The sequence below is a fragment of the Heterodontus francisci genome, chromosome 4 (genome assembly GCF_036365525.1).
Source record: "Heterodontus francisci isolate sHetFra1 chromosome 4, sHetFra1.hap1, whole genome shotgun sequence".
Lineage (NCBI taxonomy): Eukaryota > Metazoa > Chordata > Chondrichthyes > Heterodontiformes > Heterodontidae > Heterodontus > Heterodontus francisci.
In genome coordinates, this window is record NC_090374.1 from 66530175 (window position 1) to 66553090 (window position 22916).

The window sequence follows — 22916 nt, forward strand, 5'->3', positions numbered from 1 at the left end:
GTCCTGAGAGACAATGGGTAAGTGCCTGGGGGTGGTCAGTGGCTTGTGGAGCAGCGCCTGGAGTGGCTATAAAGGCCAATATTAGAGTGACAGACTCTTCCACAGGTGCTGCAGAAGAAATTGTTTGTCGGGGCTGTTACACAGTTGGCTCTCCCCTTGCGCTTCTGTCTTTTTTCCTGCCAACTGCTAAGTCTCTTCGACTCGCCACACTTTAGCCCCGCCTTTATGGCTGCCCGCCAGCTCTGGCAATCGCTGGCAACTGACTCCCACGACTTTGAAAGTATTAGGAAACTATTTCAATGGAGTGCACCAATGAAATGCTATTTGTCTGTCTACTTTCAGCATCTAAGCACTTAGCATTTAAAATGTTTGAAACAATAATATCAGAACAGTTCTTAAAAGAATCAATTTTATTCATAGTTCTAAGAAATAGATTAATGAATGACACTCTCCATCAATTCCCTTTTTGAAAAAAATGAGTTACCAAAATTTTTCAATAACTTTTGGGAATATTTTTGTTTAAACAAGGAGTACTGATGACATCAAGAGCAGGTAATTTGGATTAACTACTACAGGATGCATGAGGGAGCTGAGTTAATGCACATAGTTGAAATGGAAATACTGACACATTAATGATTATATCTCCCAGGGTAATTCGGCACCTTTACACCTTCACACCTTCTAAGGTACTAAACCCTTCAAAGCTCTGAAACAAACATCAGAATTCACTGCTTAAACAAAAGATGCACAGAAACAAATAAACAAATATAAATAAAAGGGCATTCATGTTAATTCTTCACTAATGTAAAGCCAGTTCTGTGAAAGGAAGAGATATCATCGCCACTAGATGATAAGCAAATCTAAAGGTGTGAAAATGCACTGGCTAGAACAAAAACTAAAACTTTGAGAACTCCATCCAAATGTAAAAAAAAATGGTTTTGACATTGTAGTTATTTGTTGAAGGTCAAAAAGAGTAATAATTAGTTCAGAAAGAATGGCCATTTCAAATTATCTACTGCATCATCGGTGTGTCTATTAGGGACTTACTCTGAATTTCAGTAAAAACCTAAGAAACTTAATACAACAGAAGTTTTTTCAAATACCCAAATTTGGTACAGTTTGGAAGTTTACTGGCGCATTAAAAAAACAAGACTTCAGAAGCACATAGATGGGGAGCAAATGGTCAGACAAGTGGTAGATGCAATTGGTTGTGGATAAATTGGGAGGAAAAAGAACATATGGGAGTATACACTCAATGAAAATAACCTGAAGGAGGTGAATGAAAATAAAGACCTTTTGGTTCAAATACATAATTCCCTGAAAGTGCAAGTGCAGATAGATAGATAGAGAGATACAGCACTGAAACAGGCCCTTCGGCCCACTGAGTCTTTGCCGACCAACAACCACCCATTTATACTAATCCTACATTAATCCCATATTCCCTACCATAAAAAGACCAATAACAATTTGGGTTCCATAAAGTGGACATAAAGAACAACAGCAAGGATGTAATGATAAATTTGTACTAGGCGTTGATTAAACTGTGTGCTATTCTAGGCCCCAATTATAGAAAGGATCTTAAAGGCGTAGAAAGCAAAATAGTGCAGATTCACCAGGATGATGCCAGTGATGGGAAACCATCGGTATGTGGAGAGATTTGAGAAATTGGGATTATTTCCAATGAAGTAGACAAGGCTAAGAGGGGATTTACCACATTTAAAAAAAATTTTGAAGGGTTTTGATAGTGAATGGAAAAAGATTATTTCCTCTGGTAGGGGATTCAACTTAAAATTGTCATTAAGACTGAAGAGGCAGGTTAGGAAAACGTCTTTATGCTGAGCTGTGCTGGAGTATAGAATGTTTTGGTGCAGGGAGTATTTGCGGCAGAGACAGTTTTCAAAACAAAAATGTATGTGTTTGAAGCAAGGAAAGATGCAGGGTAATGGGGAGAAAGAAGGACAGTGGAATTGTTGCTCCAGCAATGGGCTAAATGTCCTCCTTCTGTGATTCTCTTTGATCCAATGGTATAGTATGCCATGTTGGGCCTTCCAGGTTCCATGGTTGGTCAGGCATTCACACATCATAATCATGCAACTGAAGGTTATTGGCACATATTACACTAGAAGACTATTGCACATAGGCCTTCTACTATACTACTCAAGCAATGCACAGCCCTGCCCATCTCTACTTAAATGTGTGTTCAGAGCGCCAAACAGGATGCCAGTTACATTTTAAAATTAGTGAAGAGCCAACTCTCATGGTGCAGCTGGTGTGAAGCCCATGGGGTTTGAGACAACCTCCACATGGCAGCTATACTACCAATTTTATGTGAACATGAAATTTGCATCACACTGTCCTAATATGTACAGTCCAACTGGACCACAAAAGGCACCAAATAATTTGATATTTGTGTACAGTTTCATCCTGCACTTTCAGGAATACTTTCCATTAGAACTTCAGAGACTACTAAATGAGCATATCTGCATTTAGCAACTTAAGTCAAGATTTTTCAGCCTTCTTGGCATAACAATATTCATAAAGGACACTCAGAACACATGGTTGTGGATTGTGAACCAATTATGCAGAAACCCTTCATTAAATTAAAAGAAAATAAATGAAAAATACATGCATGTGGTCGATTACAAAGTTTTCTTTTGCATATAACCAACTATGCAAACCGCATCCTTCTTACTCAGAATATTGTGGCCTGCTTTGAGGCCTGGTGCTCCTCCTCAAGATAATCCATGAAACAGAATGACTTGGTTAGATCTAGGAACAGAGAGCTTTCCAAAGCTTTTAATGTACAGATTAAAACTTTCCTCCTCAGCTAGTTTAAAATTATGGTGGATCATTAAAATTATAATCTGTAACGCATCCATAATCATAGTACTAGAATTCATTACCCACTATAAAGGACAAAAATTATATATCTAAACTAGACATACTTCCGGACAATATATTACAAGATGATGAGAAGCATATGTTTTTTTAACGTAAATTTAGCTCTTGAAGCCACACAATTGCATTTTCTACATGATGTTAATGAATGTAAAAAGAAAGTTTATTAAACTATTGTTTTAATCACAAATTCTTTATTTATTAATGGTAGTTAACTTAATATTGCATAGTATATGGTTTTATTTATTTGTTAGAATTGAAGATTGATTGTACTGCATAAAAGTTTATAACAATTAATTTAGCTTCAAGACTTTGCAGAAAAAATGTGGTTTGTGCACAAACTGCAAATGCAAAAGCCCTGATGTGAAATCAGGAAACTATTAACGATAAACCTCAGTGTGAAGTTCATTCATCAGCAATACCAATCTGTTGACTCAATTTGGTCTAAACAATGGCTTTGATATGATAAAATCTGAGGCCTTCGGTCACCAAGGGAGAGGAGGAGGTGATAGGAGAAACATAAGAGATGACTGACAGAAGACCCCAGGCAGCCGCACACTTCCCTGATCCCTCCCTCCAGCTGCTTTTGCAGGCTGCAAGAGAGATGAGGCACATTTTATTCCTGAGGGATGTGAGGAAGAGACCTGGGAGTGAAATCAAGCAGGCCTGGCTCCAGATTGCAGAGGAGGTCAACAGCTGTGGGGTAAGGCCACGGATATGGACCCAGTGCCATAGGTGGCTCAACAACCAGATAGAAACATAGAAGAAAGGAGCAGGAGTAGGCCATTTGGCCCTTCGAGCCTGCTCTGCCATTCATTATGATCATGGCTGATCATCCAACTCAGTAACCTGTTCCCGTTTTCTCCCCATACCCTTTGATCCGTTTAGACCCAAAAGCTATATCTAACTCCTTCTTGAAAACATACAATGTTTTGGCCTCAACTGCTTTCTGTGGTAGCGAATTCCACATGCCCACCACTCTCTGGGTGAAGAAATTTCTCCTCATCTCAGTCCTGAAAGGTTTACCCCGTATCCTTAGTCTATGACCCCTGGTTATAGAAACATAGATCTAGGCAGTAAAAGTTGGTACCTTTAATGCCTTCATCCTCTTGGGCTTTGCATCTGGTGAAGCAGGACGGTGCATTGGGAGGAGAGGGATCAACGCCCCAGATGTGGGAAAAGGGCCAGGGGATGCAAGGTGACTGACAACAGCCTGTTGAGGTGGCTCTGAAAGGAGGCACCGTGTCATAGCACAATCTTGCTAGGTTTTTGGAAAGGGGACACATGCAGGAGGCATCTGTGTGCTCCCATCAAAGAAGCTGGACTGCCAGCAGTCTATGTCTTGGGATTGATCTCGCTGGGGACCAACAGCTTCCTTCGCTCTGTCTGCGGGAGAAGATTGCACACAATCGGAGAGAGCAGGCCAAGACCAGCAGTGGGATTCCCATTCTCCCCAATGAAGGAGGAGGCCAGAGAGCTGTCTGGACTGCAGGATAGCCTGAGCATTACAGGTGGAAAGGTAGGGACACCTTCCTAAGAGGGTGAGTAAGGTCGCCATGGGGCACAAGGCTGTATCAGCAGCAATGGAGTCATGTTGCTCATCAGGCATCCGGTGCCCACAGGGGTTTGTATCGTAGGAGTATGTGCTATGGCAGGAGGGCACATGACCCTTACGTCTCTGTTCTCTCTTGCAGGTCAGTGGTGCCAAGTCAGACAGCTTCCAAGACTGCGGGGAAGCCTGCCACCTCTGAAGGGGAGGAAGGAGCTTCTGAGGGTCCATCCTCGCATTATACTCCTCCACTCTCCACCGGTGCAGATACTTGCACTTAGGTGGGTTTGCGCTCGAGTTTAGATCTGGGCAAACATCCTGGTGAACATGTCACACATGTGCCCAAGCAGCTGATGGAGACTGTGACAGCCCAGCTCTCTGACAGCTGGGAGGCTGTGGGAGACCAGGCGCAGGTCCATGCTGAGCCCCAGGCTCACAACGTGCTTCTGGTGTCGCCAGCTTTGCGGGAAATGCTGCAGCTGCAGCGAGAAGTCAGGCAACATCTGGCAGAGATGCCACAGGCTCTGCTGCCAAAGCGTGGATGATGGAGGAGTCCATCCAGGCCTTGAGCTAGACATTGGTGCATGAGTGGCGTCCTCCATTGAGAGACTAGTGGCTCTGAAGGAGAGCCGCATCCAGCAGAACACTCAGTTTCTGCAGACCTGCATACCCTCAACTTGACCATAGGAGCAAGGCAGCAGTGGCAAGGTGAGAGGGGGATAGGGGACCTGGAGTCACCATCAGGTCCTCTGCACTCTCAGGTCAGCAGGGAGACAGAAATCAGCCTTGCAAGGGAGGAGCAGCGGCTAACTACCACAACTGGGGGACTCCTCTTAAGATGCTCCTGGTGCGGGCAGTTGCTTCTCTGCCCATGTTGCCAGATTCTCATTCAGCCCTGCTGACAGAGGGTGGTACTGCTTCTGTGCAGGAGGCCCTCAGCATGTCAAGGCTGTCCAGACCTAAAGCAACCAGAGAATGACCACCAAGGTCATCCCTAGCCAAGGGGTAGCAAGGTCAGTAACCTTCCTTCATCTCAGCTGACTGCACAGGGGGAGCACCTCGTAATAGTAATAATAGAATAAAGAAGTGCATATAGAATCACGGGGTTCTCATGGGTGATTTTGTCTTTCACATGCAAAGGGTAGGGTCTGTTGTCCATATAAATAAATCTTTTCTGTTAAGCATAGACTATCCCCCTTTCTCTTCCATGAAGCCTTTGGCGCTTCGCTGCAACCCAGCCCCTGTGAAGAGGCTGGAAGCAAAACAACATGCTGAGAGGGGTCAACTCTGGAGCCAGGCCAGCTCAGCGCTGCACAAATATTCAATGAGCTAGTGCATTGTGAAGGAAGGAAGGAAAGAAGGCGACAACATGGCTACATGAAGGTACATTTTTATTGGTCAAGCTTCAACTGGCAGTAAAGATCAAAGGAAACAAGAGCCTCCCTTGCACATATCTTGGCCACTCTCCTGTTGTCCCTGGGGTCCTTCATCTGGCCTGGCTTGCCCATCTTCCCCCTCCGCATCCTCATTGTCTGAGGAGGCAGTCCGCTCCTCGCTTTCCTCATTGCTCATCGGTCCCCCATCCCCCACACTGCTGGGTTTTGCAGTGCACAGAAAACTGCCACGATGCATGAGATCCTCACTGAGGCATACTGAAGGGCTCCACCGGACCAATCTAGGCACCTGAATATCATCTTCAGCAGACCAATGGCCTGCTCTGTGTCACTCACATTGTCCCGTGGCAGGAGTTGTACCTCTCCTCTGCATGTGTGTGGGTTCCTCACAGGTGTCAGTAGCCATGTCCTCAGTGGGCAGCCTTGACTCCAAGGATCCATCCCTGAAGGTGGGAGGGAGGCCAGAAATGCTCGACCTGGGACTGCCTCAAAATGTAGGCATCGTGACAACTTCCTGGGAAACTTGCACAGACCTGCAGGATCCAGTTGTACATTGAGGGAGTGGAAGTCCTTCCTGTTGCTGAAGTCCATTGGTTGGTGTTCTGGAGCCTTGATGGCTACATGCGTGCAGTTGAGGACACCCTATACCTGAAGGAATCCAGCGATGGCCCCGAACCCAATGGCCTTCTCAGCCTGAGAGTTGGGATCCATGTGAAGTGCACATAGTCGCGGCCCTCCTGAAAAGGGCATTGGTAAGCTCCTTGATGCCCTGATAGGGCGCGGACTGTGAGATGCCGCACAAATCCCCAGTGGATCCCTGGAATGATCCAGAGGTGTAGAGGTTCAGCGCCACAATAACCTTCAGGGCCAATGGCATTGGATTCCCACCAAGTCCCCTGGGGCACAGCTCTTCCTGCATCATAGTGCACAGCTTAGTGACGACCTCCTTGGAGAACTGAAGTGTTCGCTGGGTCTGCCTCTCAATCTGTAGACTGTCTCTGGAAGGTACCTCCTTCTGCATGCGGCAGCGTCAGCGTCATCTCTCTCTCTTTCCTCTCCACCCTTCTCCACCATTTGGAGGCCTCCTGCAGACTTACAGGTCATTGCAGTGCCGCTGCAGGTGCCTGGCCCTCCCTCCTGCTCTGCTCACCTTGTCTTCAATGGGATGCTTGAAGCCTGGATTAATGAGGCCCACAATAGATGGCCTCTTCCTGAATGCAAGTCCTTCCCTGCCTCCAATTTTTAATCCCCACTTGTGAGGTTTGCCTCGGTATTACTTGCCTGTTGCCCCCCTTGCTCTAACCCACCCTCCCTTGCAGCTCAGAAACCCTCCCCTCATTCCTCACGCAATGCCCTCCCTTTGTCACCCTGCCAGGCCCTTGATGGATTCTTCTCTATGGCCTCCCCTAGCAGGAGGCCATGCTGTCCCGCCTCTGAAGCCCCGTGAAACCCGTGCACCATTTATAAAATGCAAAACTGACCATAAAATTGCTTTCAATTAGCCTCTTAAGTATCTTAATTACCTGCCTGCTGTGTTGCCATTGGAATTCCACCTTCCATCTTTGCTGCCATCGATAAAATCCGGCTGGGAAGTCACGATGTCGGACTTCCTCTCTGATGTGTCCCACCCCGATTTTATGTCTCCCCACGCCACCATTCCCGTCCATATCGTTCCCATAAAACTCAGCCCCAGTTTCTACATCTGCCAGAGGCAGATTGCACCAGTTATACATTATGAATTAAAGACATGTGGTTTCCGCAATAGCTCAGGGAGTTTGTCCAATAGAAAATGGAGCTACACAGAACAGGAAGGTTATCAGTTTTGATACCTGGACTGCACTTGCTAGGTAGCTAACCTCAATGGTATGTTTCTACAATTGGCATTCATGTCCTTAGGTTAGTAAGGGAAATAAAAAATCGGCCAAGCTTCTTACACAATGATTGCTATCTAGCATCCTACTCTGAAGGTGTGCATATGTATTTGAGAGTGAGTGTGTCTATCAGGTGACAGGATGAGGCTTGACTGTGATTCCTGATTGAATAGCTAGCCAAGGCACAATGCCAAGGCTCACTTATGACTGATGATGGCCAGTTGGCTGAAACAGGTAGAGCAACGAGCATCTGTGGAACATTCCCCAGCAAGTATTTTATTTTTAAAAATTTTTATTTAGTGAAACAGCACTGAAACAGGCCCTTCGACCGAGTCTGTGCCGACCATCAACCACCCATTTATACTCTTCTTCTTTGGCCTCCTTATCTCGAGAGACAATGGGTAAGCACCTGGAGGTGATCCGTGGTGTGTGGAGCAGCGCCTGGAGTGGCTATAAAGGCCAATTCTAGAGTGACAGGCTCTTCCACAGGTGCTGCAGAAAAATTTGATTGTCGGGGCTGTTACACAGTTGGCTCTTCCCTTGCGCCTCTGTCTTTTTTCCTGCTAACTGCTAAGTCTCGTCGACTCGCCACACTTTAGCTCCGCCTTTATGGCTGCCCGCCAGCTCTGGCGAACGCTGGCAACTGACTCCCACGACATGTGATCAATGTCACAGGATTTCATGTCGCGTTTGCAGACGTCTTTAAAGCGGAGACATGGACGGCCGATGGGTCTGATACCAGTGGCGAGCTCGCTGTACAATGTGTCTTTGGGGATCCTGCCATCTTCCATGCGGCTCACATGGCCAAGCCATCTCAAGCGCCGCTGACTCAGTAGTGTGTATAAGCTGGGGATGTTGGCCGCCTCGAGGACTTCTGTGTTGGAGATACGGTCCTGCCACGTGATGCCAAGTATTCTCCAGAGGCAGCGAAGATGGAATGAATTGAGACGTCGCTCTTGGCTGACATACGTTGTCCAGGCCTCGATGCCATAGAGCATGGTACTGAGGACACAGGCTTGATACACTTGGACTTTTGTGTTCCGTGTCAGTGCGCCATTTTCCCACACTCTCTTGGCCAGTCTGGACATAGCAGTGGAAGCCTTTCCCATGCGCTTGTTGATTTCTGCATCTGGAGACAGGTTACTGGTGATAGTTGAGCCTAGGTAGGTGAACTCTTGAACCACTTCCAGAGCGTGGTCACCAATATTGATGGATGGAGCATTTCTGACGTCCTGCCCCATGATGTTCGTTTTCTTGAGGCTGATGGTTAGGCCAAATTCATTGCAGGCAGCCGCAAACCTGTCGATGAGACTCTGCAGGCACTCTTCAGTGTGAGATGTTAAAGCAGCATCGTCAGCAAAGAGGAGTTCCCTGATGAGGACTTTCCGTACTTTGGACTTCGCTCTTAGACAGGCAATGTTGAACAACCTGCCCCCTGATCTTGTGTGGAGGAAAATTCCTTCTTCCGAGGACGAACGCATGTGAAAGCAGTAGGGAGAAGAAATTCCCAAAAAATGTGGGTGCGAGAACACAGCCCTGTTTCACGCCACTCAGGATAGGAAAGGGGTCTGATGAGGAGCCACCATGTTGAATTGTGCCTTTCATATCGTCATGGAATGAGGTGATGATACTTAGTAGCTTTGGTGGGCATCCAATCTTTTCTAGTAGTCTGAAGAGACCACGCCTGCTGACGAGGTCAAAGACTTTGGTGAGATCAATGAAAGCAATGTAGAGGGGCATCTGTTGTTCGCGGCATTTCTCCTGTATCTGACGAAGGGAGAACAGCATGTCAACGGTCGATCTCTCTGCACGAAAACCACACTGTGCCTCAGGGTAGACGCGCTCGGCCAACTTCTGGAGCCTGTTTAGAGTGACTTGAGCAAAGACTTTCCCCACTATGCTGAGCAGGGAGATTCCACGGTAGTTGTTGCAGTCACCTCAGTCACCTTTGTTTTTATAGAGGGTGATGAGATTGGCATCGCGCATGTCCTGAGGTACTGCTCCCTCTTCCCAGCACAGGCATAGCAGTTCATGTAGTGCTGAGAGTATAGCAGGCTTGGCACTCTTGATTATTTCAGGGGTAATGCTGTCCTTCCCAGGGGCTTTTCCGCTGGCAAGAGAATCAATGGCATCACTGAGTTCCGATTTGGTTGGCTGTATGTCCAGCTCATCCATGACTGGTAGAGGCTGGGCTGCCTTGAGGGCAGTCTCAGTGACAACATTCTCCCTGAAGTACAGTTCTAGGTAGTGCTCAACCCAGTGGTCCATTTGTTTGCGTTGGTCAGTGATTATGTCCCCTGATTTAGATTTGAGGGGGGCGATCTTCTTGATGGTTGGCCCAAGAGCTCTCTTAGTGCCATCATACATTCCTCTGATGTTTCCGGTGTCTGAGGCCAGCTGAATATGACTGCATAGGTGTTGCCAGTAGTCGTTTGCGCAGCGCCTGGCTGTTCTTTGTGCAGTGCTTCTGGCTGCTTTTAGTGCTTCGGATGTTAACTCGCTGGGGGCTTTCTTGTAGTTCAACATTGCAATGCGCTTAGCGGCTATGACAGGTTCCAGCTCTTCATTATGAGATTGAAACCAGTCTGCATTTCTCCTCGCACTTTTGCCGTAGGTGGTCAAAGCTGACTCATAGATGGCGTCTCTGATGTGGGCTAATCCTACACTAATCCCATATTCCTACCACATCCTCACCTTCCCTCAATTCCCCTACCACCTACCTATACTAGGGGAAATTTATAATGGCCAATTTACCTATCAACCTGCAAGTCTTTGGCTGTGGGAGGAAACTGGAGTACCCGGCAAAAACCCACAGACACAGGGAGAACTTGCAAACTCTGCACAGGCAGTACCCAGAATTGAACCCGGGTCGCTGGAGCTGTGAGGCTGTGAGGCTGCGGTGCTAACCACTGCGCCACTGTGCCGCCCATTTTAGATTAGTTTATTAATTAGTAATTAATGCCTTTGGGGAAAAAAGAAAACTGATGGTAAAAGCTGAACAGACAAAAATGAATCAAGTGTATGAGACAGGTTTCTGTTATTTATCTCTTTTGCCCTCTGCCCAATCACAGTCTTTCCCTTTTTTTCTTCTTCCCCCCTCCCCCCTTTCACTTGCTCAAAGCCTATTACATTTCTAACTTTTGCCAGTTCTGATGAAAGGTCATAGACCTGAAATATTAACCCTGCTTCTCTCTCCACAAATGTTGCCAGACCTGCTGAGTATTTCCAGCACTTTCTGTTTTTATTTCAGATTTCCAGCATTCACAGTATTCTGCTTTTATTTTAGAGATATTCGGGCAGATGACCAAAGGCTTGGCCAAAGAAGAAGGTTTTAAGGAGTATCTTAAAGGAAGAAAGAGGGGTAAAGAGGTAGAGAGGTTTAAGGAGGGAATTCCAGAGCTTAGGGCCTAGGAAGCTGAAGACATGGCCGCCAATAGTGGAGCGATTAAAATTGGAGATGCTCATGTTACGCTCACATGAAGTACAGCGATTGAAAATACAAGAACCCAAAATGAAGAGTTATAAAAATTGACTTTTCCTTTTAATAGTGGACAATGTGGTGCAAATGGTCACTGATGTTCAAACCTGTATATTCAAACTGCCTTACTGTCTGTTAAGGACAAAAAGATATATTCCAAACAAGGAGGTGTCAATTACATCCTGAACCCATCAAAAGAAATTTTTGAATTGAATGGGTTATTCTGAAACAAAGAATGTGTGAATTATTAACATCCTGGGCCACTGTTGGTCATCGCAGGGAAGGAGATCTGCGTCTCCCAACAGAGGCAACATGTGAGGAATTTTTGACCTTAAAAAGTAGCCCTCTGGAGAGGGAGGGGGAAGGGAGTCAGGACAAACATCACGAAAGCCTGTCCAGCTGAGAGCTGGGAGAAATTCATCAAAAGCAAAAGAAGGTGCCTTGCTGTGAATTCTACACTTCAACTTGTGCAGCAGAGAAGGTAATTCCCCCGTCTCTAGAAGAAGACTCATCTACAACAGAAATCTACAAAACCCAGGCCTGCAACTTTAAAAGTGAAATCAACCTCCAAGAAGATTCAACAGGTTTTTTGTGAACCCTGAAAAACCTACCTCACTTCAAACCACTTACTCCTTTTCCTCTCTATCTATCTCGTGTGTGTGTGTGTTTTATGTGCGAATGCATGTGTGATTGCAAACATTTCAGGAATGAATATTGCTCAGTAGATAGTTAATCTTCTGTTTTAAACCTACAAGAAAACCTGTCACTGTCTGTTTATTTAACAAGCCAAACACAAAGGGGTTAAAACCCTAGTAACAAAAACACTTGCTGCGGTCAATTGGGAGTTGAACAGTGGGAACCACCCACAGCCCTTACCACTTGGCTGTAACACTCAAGGTGCCAGAATTGGAGGAGTGCAGGTATCTCAGAAGGCTGTGGGCTGGAGGAGATTACAGAGATGAAGAGGGCGAAGCCTATGGAGCGATTTGAAAACAAGGCTAAGAAAGGCCGAAAGGGCTTTTCAAGCTAAAGTGGCCTGTTAACAGCAGTAAGCTGTTTTCATTACAGATAAACAGAGTCACTAGTGAAAAAACACTTTAAGGCTATGGAATGTTTAACAAAAGCAGAAAAGTCATAAAAATTGAGTGGAGACCAATAGATAGGCATTTTTCAAAGCTACGTTTTGCTTTGATGTCAAGTTAGAGCCTTGGAGAAGCTTCACGTTTCCAAAAACATGCAGTCATGGTGTCTGAAAACACGAAGTAAAAGACTGACATGTTTTAAGAAATGCTAATTTAGCTGACCTAAGTGGTCCAAAATATTTAGAAAAGCTGCAAGAGAGTGACACAAACCATCATTGATTGATGACATCAGAGCTTCTCTTCTTTTGAAATGCAGAGAAACTATAAACCCTCCAAGCAACAGTTAGTATGAAATCAGTAATTTAAGGGTCTTGGATTGTTTAACTGACCTGTGGTTTTAAAATGTGGTGTGCCCAGGAAAAGAAGCTGCTATTGTGTTTACTGATAAATATTTTAAAGGTGTCTGTAACATTCACAGGAGGTGATGATCTGACAGAAGGAAATGTAAACATATGGCCATCGTCAAGGCAGTTTCTGATATCATAGTTTGAACAAAGAATTAGATGCCTCATTGGAAAATTGTAGCTTAAGATGGATTTTGGTAGGACAGTATGAAGCTGTCAATGGAACATCCTGCCCACCTCGGGCTGCAAATAGTGTTTTGGTGCTTAAGCCAAGCAACTTGGTCAGTTGTTGAAGAGTATGATCAACGGGAGGAAACCGCTCGCAGGGTGATCGTACGTATAACTCCTTGTAACATAATTGTGACTAATGGGTATATTGTATTACTAACTGGTATTCTTACCAAACCTAGTAAAGACATTAGTGTTTAATTTGGGCTTTGAGTGTTGTCTCATTATTCCTTGGAATTCTCGTATCAGTAGAGTAACCTGTCCAAGGGGTAGAAGGTTGCATCTTACATAGCCAACGTAGGCCAGCAAGCACAGGAGTGATTGATGAATGAGGCTTGGTGTGAGTTAGGACACGAGCAACAGAGTTTTGGAGGACTTCAAGTTTATGGAGGATGGAAAATGGGAGACTGACTAGGAGTGTGTTGGAATCATCAAGTATGAGGTAACAAAAGCATGGATGAGAGTTTCAACAGCAGATGAGCTGGGGCTGGGGCGGAGTCAAGTGATGTTACGGAGGTGGAAATAGGCAGACTTAGTAATGGTGCGGCTTTGTGGTCATAAGTTCATCTCGGGGTCAAATATGACACCAAGGTTGTGAACAGTCTTGTTCAGCCTCAGACAGTAGCCAGGGAGAGAGACAAAATCAGTGGCTAGGGAACAGTGTTTGGGGACTGAAGACAATGGCTTTGGTCTTCCCAATCTTCAACTGAAGGAAATTTCTGCTCATCTGGTACTAGATACTGGACAAGCAGTGTGACAATTTAGAGATAGTAGAGGGGTCAAGAGAGGGGGTGGTGAGGTAGAGCTGGGAGCTGTAAGTATATGCGTGGAAACTGATCTGCATTTTCAGATGATGTCACTGAGGGGCAGCATGTAGATGAGAAATAGGAGCTGGCCAAGGATAGATCTAATACTTCAAGTTTCAACTACTGCCTCATAGTCTTAGTCTCTTAGTTCCACAGAGATAACAGATGTTAGTCATTGCACATAGTATAGTTGGCTACTAATTAAAATGCCATTTCAGAAAAGTATAGAGCAGTGATTTTAATCAAAACTAAAGTACAGTATTTATGTTTATAAATGCCCTAAATTATAAGCATGAATTTTACTTAAATGTAAATTAGTGTGCTTGAAGTTGATGGTTATTAAAGAGACTTTATACCTAAAATATTAATCAAGGAATATAGGGTGTGGCCTATACAAATTTGTGGCTTATATGAAGGAAATTATGCTGTTCTGATGAACTCAGCTAGAAACTGTGCGATTTGAAAAACTCAATTCAGTAAAAGTAACGGTCCTAACAGTTATAAAATAATCAGCGTTAAAAGGTTTTCCCTGTTAATACTTTTGTTGTCATTAATGGTTATCACAAAAACAACAGTAAAGTTATAATGCTGTAAGCTATTGCTTTCTCAGAATGAATATCTGTTAGCCTTGCATAAGTTATGCTGCTTGAACAGGGACAGTATTACACACATAGGTCTTTACAATAAAGTCTTATTAGTAATTCGTTATATGAAGTGGTTGCAGATGTTTTAACATGGTAAGGCACTACATAAATTGCAAGCATTATCACTAATACATCACCAGTGTGATTTGCAAATAATGGATTTCATAACACAATATATAAAAACCTAATATCATTGATATGCTGGCAAAGCCTTCTCTACTTACATAGGATTGCACTAACTTTGTAAAAGTGTAGCAATATGGGGTGGGGAAATGGCATCAATAAAACAATGAACAGTTTGTTTTAATAAACACTTTGAGAATGTGTAATAGTCTGAAAAACAAACCACGAAATAAGTTGTGTTCAGTCACAGAGAACTAATTGTAGCAGAGTCCACATGCTTTTAATACGACTAAATCTTGCTGTGCCAGAGTGGTAGGATGTGGGTTTGGAGTCACGATTCCTCACACAGTGAGTTTCTGATCTTCCAAGTTCCACTGTAGGGAGGTGACAACAAGAGTCCAGGCACATCCCTAAGGGTTTGAAGGAAAAAAATAAGAGGGAGACTCATGCTATGCTAATTTTGTGTGTATCCTAGATATCCAGGGAGTGGCAGCAGCAAAGGCTCAGGAGTGTATTTTTTTCTTCTTGTGCATCCACAAAAGTATATTACTGTGAAGTTTGTAATAAAGAAATCAAAAACATCAAAAATAATAAAAGAACAATGGTAATATTGATGCAAAAAGCAGGTGCAGGAATAGGGAGACCAGGGGTTTACAAACACAAATCTTTGAAGATGGCAGAGCAAGTTGATAACGCTGCTTTAAAAAAAAGCATATAGGTTCCTTGGCATTATAGAGTACAAAAGCAAGGAAATTATGCTAAACCTTTATGAATCACTGGGTTAGGTCTCAGATGGAATATTGTGCTGGCATCGGGGTGGGTGATAACATGTGAGAAATCTGGAAATACGTGCAGCGTGTCTGTCATTGACATTTTAATACAACCCACTTCATTAACATCTGATTTCTGGGTTACCCATCCAGTTAGCATCAACGTTCATGATGATGACCCGCATGTTTTGATATCAACTCTAGTATTTAAAGGGACACTCCAAACATGCAAGCTGAAGCAGTTGGAGTTATCATCGAGAGAGAAAGAAGTGTTAGAATGAAATCAAGTTGGGCAAAGATTGCACTCTGCTTCACCTTGCCTTCCTGGATGTGCAGTAGGGTGGGCAGAGGGGGGGCGGTGGTTGGCGTGGGGTGTGAGGACCCGGAAGAAGAGACCGTTTCCACATAATGGGAAGAAGCCTGCTGCTGCATGAGACAAATAAGGTGCGATTGGAGGTTGCCTGGGAGGCCAGCAGCAGGAAATGCTTCAATGATCTAATCAGGGCAGGAAAGGTGAACAAGGGCCCATTCACCTACATTGTATCACCCCAATCTCTTCACTCTCCTTCTCAAGCCTACTCAAGTGTATCACCTTGCAGGTGCCCCCATTCCTCTCTCTCTATGTAGTTCCTTACATTCCCACCTATCCATCCACTACAGACACTCACCCTCATCTTTCTTCAATATCATGCCTTTCCCTCATGGTCACCCTCAACAAATGCTCTCCATCCATCCATTTAACATACTCTCACTCATATGGCTCTTCTTTCCCTCCTTGCAGAAGAGAGCACAGAACAGTGGGAAGAGGCAGAGAAATGCAGGTTGCAATATCCATAACAGCTGTACAGGAGGCGGTGCTGGCTGTCAGTGGAGTATCAGTATGCCTGGCCATCAGAGATGGGGAGTTGGGGGCCTCCCAGCTATCTGGTGACAGAATTAAGTATCAGCCATATGGCGCACAAAACTCAGTCATGTTGACTTGATGCCAACAACGAGTGAAATATGATCCTGTCGATAATGATAACTTCAAACATTCTTACCTTGACAGTACTCATTCTTGTCTTTTATCTCCCATGGAGCCTTCATGTGGGAGGTGGTTAAGGTCATCGTAACGATGAGCACTCCTCAGAGGAGCTCCCTCCCTCTGGGGGTGCACTGTCACAGGACTTACGCAGATCAGCTCAGATACTTGTATTTTGATGGGACAAAGTTGGGTTTTCACATGGTGACTCGCACTTCATATAAGTAAGCAAGAGCACATGGTGGAGTCAGGGACAGGAACAGAGAATCCACTTTGGAGGGTACAGGACTCTCCAAGCTCTGCTCAGCTGGATGAAGATGCTGTTAATAAAGAGGCTACGTATTGAGCAGTAGCAAAAATGTGCGATGTGTTTCATGTGCACTGTGCATAACTGCAGAGAAATTGGAGGAGTCCGTTTCAAACTTGAGTGGCTTGCCTTTACAAGCCATTGTGATGATGTCTTCTTCTGTGTATAGAATGGCAAACTGCATGGGCCATCAAATGCAGCAATCAAATGAGTGCATGAATGATAACCTTTCAGTACCCCATTGATCTGCAGCAACGTGTTCTCCAGCACAGTGGTATTAGGGAAGTGCGGCTAGGCTATGAGTGTGTTGATGACGAAAGGGGTGAAGGAAGTGGGGACTCCTTTCAAAGTGCTTCCACTACTCACCCATTGCCAACATCCCTCCCCACAACCCCAGTCAATAGCCCACATTCTGCTTTGTGTCCTGTTATGGCGGTAAGGGGTGTGCGTGGTTCCCACTATTCAACTCCCAACTGACGGCAAGTGTTTTTGTTACTAGGGTTTTAACCCTTTGTGTTTTATTTGTCAAGTAAACAGACAGCAACAGGTTTTCTTGTAGGTTTAAAACAGAAGATTAACTACTTATAGAGCAATATTCCCAAAATTGTCACAAACGCACCCACACATGCATTCACTTGCACATACACATACACAAGAACTGATAGAGAGAAAAAGAGGTAAGTGGTTTGAAGTGAGGTAGATGTTTGGGGCTCACAATAAACCTGTTGAATCTTCTCAGAGGTCAATTTCTCTTTTAAAGTTGCAGGCCTGGGTCATTTGTAGATTTTTCTGTTGGTTGAGATTTCAGTCTGGAGACGGTGATCACTGTCAATTCTCTGTTGCACAAGTTGAAGTGTAGAATTCACAGCAGTGCACCTTCTTTGTCTTTTGCTGGAGGTCTCAGCTCTCGGCTGGACATGCTTTTGTGATGTTTGTTCTGATATTTTTTCCTCTCTCTCCAGAGAGCAACATTTTAATGTTAAAATTCTCTCACATGTTGCCTCTGTTGGGAGAGGCAGGTCCCCTCCCTGTGGTGACCAACAATGGTCCAGAATGTGGCTACTTCACACCTTCTTTGTTTCAGCCGAACCCATTCAATTCAAAAATATCTCTTGATGGGTTCAGGATGGGTGTAATTGACACCCCTTAAGCTTAGAACATATCCTTTTGTCCTTACCAGTTAGTAAGACAGTTTGAATATGCAGGCCAGGTTATTTGACCTTCAGTAGCCATTTTGCAGCACATTGTCCACTTTTTAATGGTCAATTTTTTAAATAACTCTTCCGTTTTGGTTCTGTATTTCATTCCCTGTACATCATGTGAACATGACAGTCCAGATGGCCAATTCTGCCCCTGCTCAAGTGCAGGTGGAGCAGTCTTTGGTTGGATCCTCACCAGCTCCAAAACCCAGAGAATGTCGGCCAAGACCATTTCAGGTGTCACAGCGGGAACGGAGTAGCCTGCCTCTAGCTCTGCAGAAGCCACAGGGGTTGCACTACGTAGAAGCACAAGGAAAAAGAGTAAAGATTTGTAGTTGCACAAGAGTATGCACATAGGTGTGTTACACGTTCTTGTATTGTTAAGCTTCTGTTGTATATGCAAACTACATAAATATTACTCTTGCACCACTTCCCCATCTTGCTCATTCTTGCTTGCTGGCTGGCAAGTGGTCTTTTTAGTTGTGTGATGGTGAACAGGAAGACATGAATTGCTGTTGAGAAATGGGAAGTGTGAAAGGGAGATTTGGTTCTTTGCTAGACTGCTTTGTGTTAGTAGGATGGCGGTGTTGTGGTAGTGGGGAAAAAGTGCCTTTTGTATGCGGTTGTTACATGAATGCACCGATGGAACCCAAGAGAACCTTGCACCCATCCTGGACAGCAATGTACACTGCATCAACTTCCGCCTCCTCCTCCACTCACTCGTCCTTGTCCTCCTCCTCCTCCTTGGAATCGTGCGAGGAAACTCTATGCTCTGTGCCTCATCCTTCCTGCGAGTCCAAACCTCACAGCTATGCATTGTTGTGCAGAGCGCGGCACACCATGACCATTCTGGAGAACCTGGCTGATGCTTACCAAAGGGCGTTTCCAGATCTCTCCAGGAACCTGAAGCGCATCATCAGTATGCTGATGGTTTGCTCAATGACACATTTGGTGGTCACATGACATTGTATCACTCCTGTGCTTATTTTTTTGGTCTTCTAAGAGGTGTCATCAGCCACATTTTTTGTGGGTATCCCTTGCCTCCAAGCAACCTGCCGGTAATTCTGCTTCTGGGTGCAAAGACGTTTGGGAGGATGGACGCCTGTCCGACAAAAACATCGTGGCAGCTGCCCAGGAATCTTGTGCACACCTGCATAACCATCTTTTTGTGGTTGCACACCTCATTAGGACATAGGAAATAGGAGCAGGAGTAGGCCATTTGGCCCTTTGAGCCTACTCCGCCATTCAACTAGATCATGGCTGATCTTCTACCTCAACACCATTTTCCCACATTATCCCCACATCCCTTGATTTTTTAGTGTCTAGAAATCTATCAATCTCTGTCTTGAATATACTCAATGACAGAGCCTCCACCACTCTCTGGGGTAGAGAATTCCAAAGATTCCCAACCTCTGAGTGAAGACATTCCTCCTCATCTCCATCCTAAATGGCCTACCTCTTATTTTGAGACTGTGTCCCCTGGTTCTAGACGCACCCCCCCCACCCAGCCGGGGGGGGGGGGAAACACCCTTCCTGCATCTACCATGTCAAGCACTGTAACTGATGGAGTGAAAGCCCATGCGGTTGAGGAACACTCCTGGGTGACCTTTGGATGCTTTAATTGCCATATGTGTGCAGTCAATAATGCCCTGAAGCTGTGGGAAGCCAGCCAAAGCCACAAACCTGAATGCCCGCTCATTCTGACTGGCTTCATCACTGGTGAAGTTGACATAATTGGATTGTCTTTGTGTGCTGCTGACACCAAGGTTCTGCAAATGTCTCTGGATGAGCCCTAGTAGGAGCCAGAGGCAAAAGTATTGAGGGCATTGGTGACTTTGACAGCTACTGTTAAAGCATGGCTCCCAGGTTCAGCTATCAGCAGGTCTTGTTTCAGAAGGTCGGAAATTTCTGGCATCATCTGACGCAATGCCCTGAGCCTCCTGAGACACTAGTCTTCTGACATGTTGAGGAAGCTTCTCTTCTGCCTGTAGACCCTACATGCCAGGTTTTGTCTCTTGCGAGCTCTACCTCTTTGCTGATCTCCTGTCACTTGTGGAGCTGCAGGTCTATGAGCAGCTACTGCTGGGTCCTGCTACTGCTGATGCTGCTGGTGGTCATCTTGGTCCTCATCTGAGATCCAAAGTAATACAGGGTAAGCAGCACCCATACAGATATGATAGATCAGAGCTCCAATTGCAGATCAAAATTCCTACTGTCCAAAGTGTGTAAAGTAACCTCCTATAGTGTGTATTATAACCTCTCAGCACATGTACTGTGAACAAATCCTTTCACACAAGCAGGTTATTAAGCGGCTGTGAGTACTCAGTACTGACTAGCACGTATCCCTGTCATGGCAAGAGCTGCTTCAATTGCTGCATTCCTCTCACCTTGCTTTCACTGATGAGTTCCAGGAAACCCAGGAAACGCAATGTCAACTCAAGAACTGTAACTAATCTATTAGCATATTGAAATTGACAACCTATCTCTCCCAAGGGGGTTGCTTGCATGCAGCCTAGTACGCTGGAGTTAAATGTGGAAGTCAGAGTGTTGAAGCTAGCTTCCCAAAGCGCTAGCATTTTTCCCAGATTTCACTCCACCGACGCAGCCGTAACCAAACCTACCCAGATTAAAATTCACCTAGTTGTGTGCAATCCTGGACACCACACTTCAGGAAGCATATCAAAGCCTTGGAAAGGGTGCAGAGGAGATTTACGAGAATAATGCCAGGGGTGAGGGACTTCAGGTATGTGGAGAAAATGGAGAAGCTGGGATTGTTCATTTTAGAGTACAGAAGATTAAGAGCAGATTTCACAGATCAAAATTATAAAGAATGTTGATAGAGTAAATAAAGAGAAACAGTTTCCACTGGAACTGTTGCCTAAGAGGGTGGTGGAAACAGTGACAATCAATGATTTCAAAAGGAAATTGGATGCACACATGAAGGAAATAAATTTGCAGGGCTATGGGGAGAGAATGGGGGAATAGGGACTAACTGGATTGCTCTAGGCAGAGCTGGCACAGACTCACTCTATGACTCTGGATTTTTCCTAAAATATCCCTTGCAACATCAGGGACAATTTCATAAGATATCTGTCCTTAGGACAATTATTTCTCATACTGTAATCAACCAACTAATATACAATGCTTCAGTCCAATTCTGCTGAAAATAGCAAAAATAGCACTCCAACTCAGAGTAAAGTTCAAAGAGATTCATAGGCTGAGAAATTGGGCATGTTCGCAACTATTTCTGGGTATTATGAGTGCCCTTAAGAACTCCAAAACGGCATCCATGGCATGTGCGCATATTTGTGAGGCAAACTGAGCCAGATGCCATACCTGTACAGTTGTTAGCACATGAGCAGTGGACATTTGGTAAAAGTATGCAGAGGAGGCAGATCATGATGCCAACCAGCAACTTGTCCTGTTCTATGTGGCCTCTGTTCATTCTCCAAGTCATGCTGCATTCCAAGAGGAATGCCTACTAGAGCACCCAAGTCTGGGAACAACTGGTTTATGCAGAAGAATAGAAGTCAGCAAAAAGTCCTCCAGGACCTGCCACACCATTTCCTGTAGTCTTTTGCAACTTCAAACAACTACATAAAGCACCAAACACTTGTGGAATTGTGGCAACAACTAGAAAGAACCAACCAGCAACCAACCAGTAAGTATTAATGATTTCTTTATATAGTGCTGGTGGCGGTGGGGCGGGGTTGTGGGGGGTGGGGGGATGGTGGTCCTCCCTGCTGCTGAATGCAAGTTCAGCTGTGCGAGGTTAAGAGGGGGTGCGACTGGAGTGCTGAGCTCTAAAATGGCACTGCTGGCATCAAATTAGCGCATGTTAACTACATTTCATTCCCACAAACCAGAGATAAGCAGGTGCAGCAAGCATGCAGCTTCTGTTGGGTTGAGTGCAGGGTGACATTGACAGACCGACATTACTATGTGTGCACCGTATGTCAACTAAAGACCGGCTACCCAACCCAAATCCAACGGGACCAGACGATGTGTCGGGTTAGATTCTGGTCAGGTCGCACATCCGGGTCCAGCATTCGGGCTCGGGCCGGGTCGGGCCGTGTTGGACATGCTCTATCATAACTTCAGGTAAGTGGCTCCATTGTTAATGTAATTTTTGGACTAGAAAGGTGGTTTTGTTACAGTTATTTTAAGCTTGTGCAGATAAGCAACAAAGTGAAAAACGGAAGGTAGGTTAACTGATGGTCGGGTCGGGTCGGGTCAGGAGCAGGGTAAAATGGAAGGACTCGGGCTGGATTTCGCTCGGAGTTGGATGTGGTTCTGTCGGGCTGGGCTCAGGTTTCATTTGCCGACCCGAGCCAGCCTTTAATGTCAACTCTGCCCTATACTGAAACTGGAAGGGATTCCACTTCCTTAACATCCAGTTGGTGTGTGACCATAGGCAGCAAGTAACACAGGTCAATGCCTGATATCCTGGCAACAGTCATGATGCCTTCATTCTGTGCTAGTTGCAGTTGAGTCATGATGGCAAACTGAACAGTGCTACTGGGCTGATGACATAGCTGATGACTCCGATCCATAAGCCATGAATATGTGCACACCATGCATGCAATGAAAGACATTCTACCACAAGAAATGTGACAGAACAGATCAAACAGCAACTGATGCTAGAGGCCCCAGCACAGATCCCTGTGGCACCCCACTGGTCAACCTGAAAATGAAAATGGAAATTCGGCCCAATATTAAAGATATTGGGGTAGAATTTATGATTAGCACTCCTGGTTGAGATTCAGATATCTGTCACAAAGGTGACACCTGCATGATTTGCTGTCTTAAATGGAAAGTCGTGTGGAATGTGCTGATCTCCATAATTGAATTTCTATTTTCACTTTTGACATGGTAAGCTCTGCACTAGGAATGCTTACTTTGGGCAAAGAAAAAAAGTGAAAGATCAGCTCGACCTAAAAGCAGGAAGAAGATTGGGTTAACAATTGTGGTCTGTCATCACAGACCATGGATGGAATCTAGGCCTTCCTGTTCTATATAAATCAGTACCACATTTAACCCTGTCCTACAGTTCATACTCGCAAGTTGCATAACCTGCTTACATATACAAAATCATTTTTGAAGACGTGGATCAAGTTTTTTTTAATCAATCTTCCCTTCCCC

General features: G+C 45.0%; 1 protein-coding gene across 7 annotated transcripts in view; it reads right to left on the reverse strand.

Annotated features, from left to right (window-relative positions):
- The window catches only part of mef2cb (myocyte enhancer factor 2cb), a 314026-nt gene that overhangs the window by 23242 nt on the left and 267868 nt on the right, over positions 1 to 22916 (reverse strand). The window lies entirely within an intron of this gene.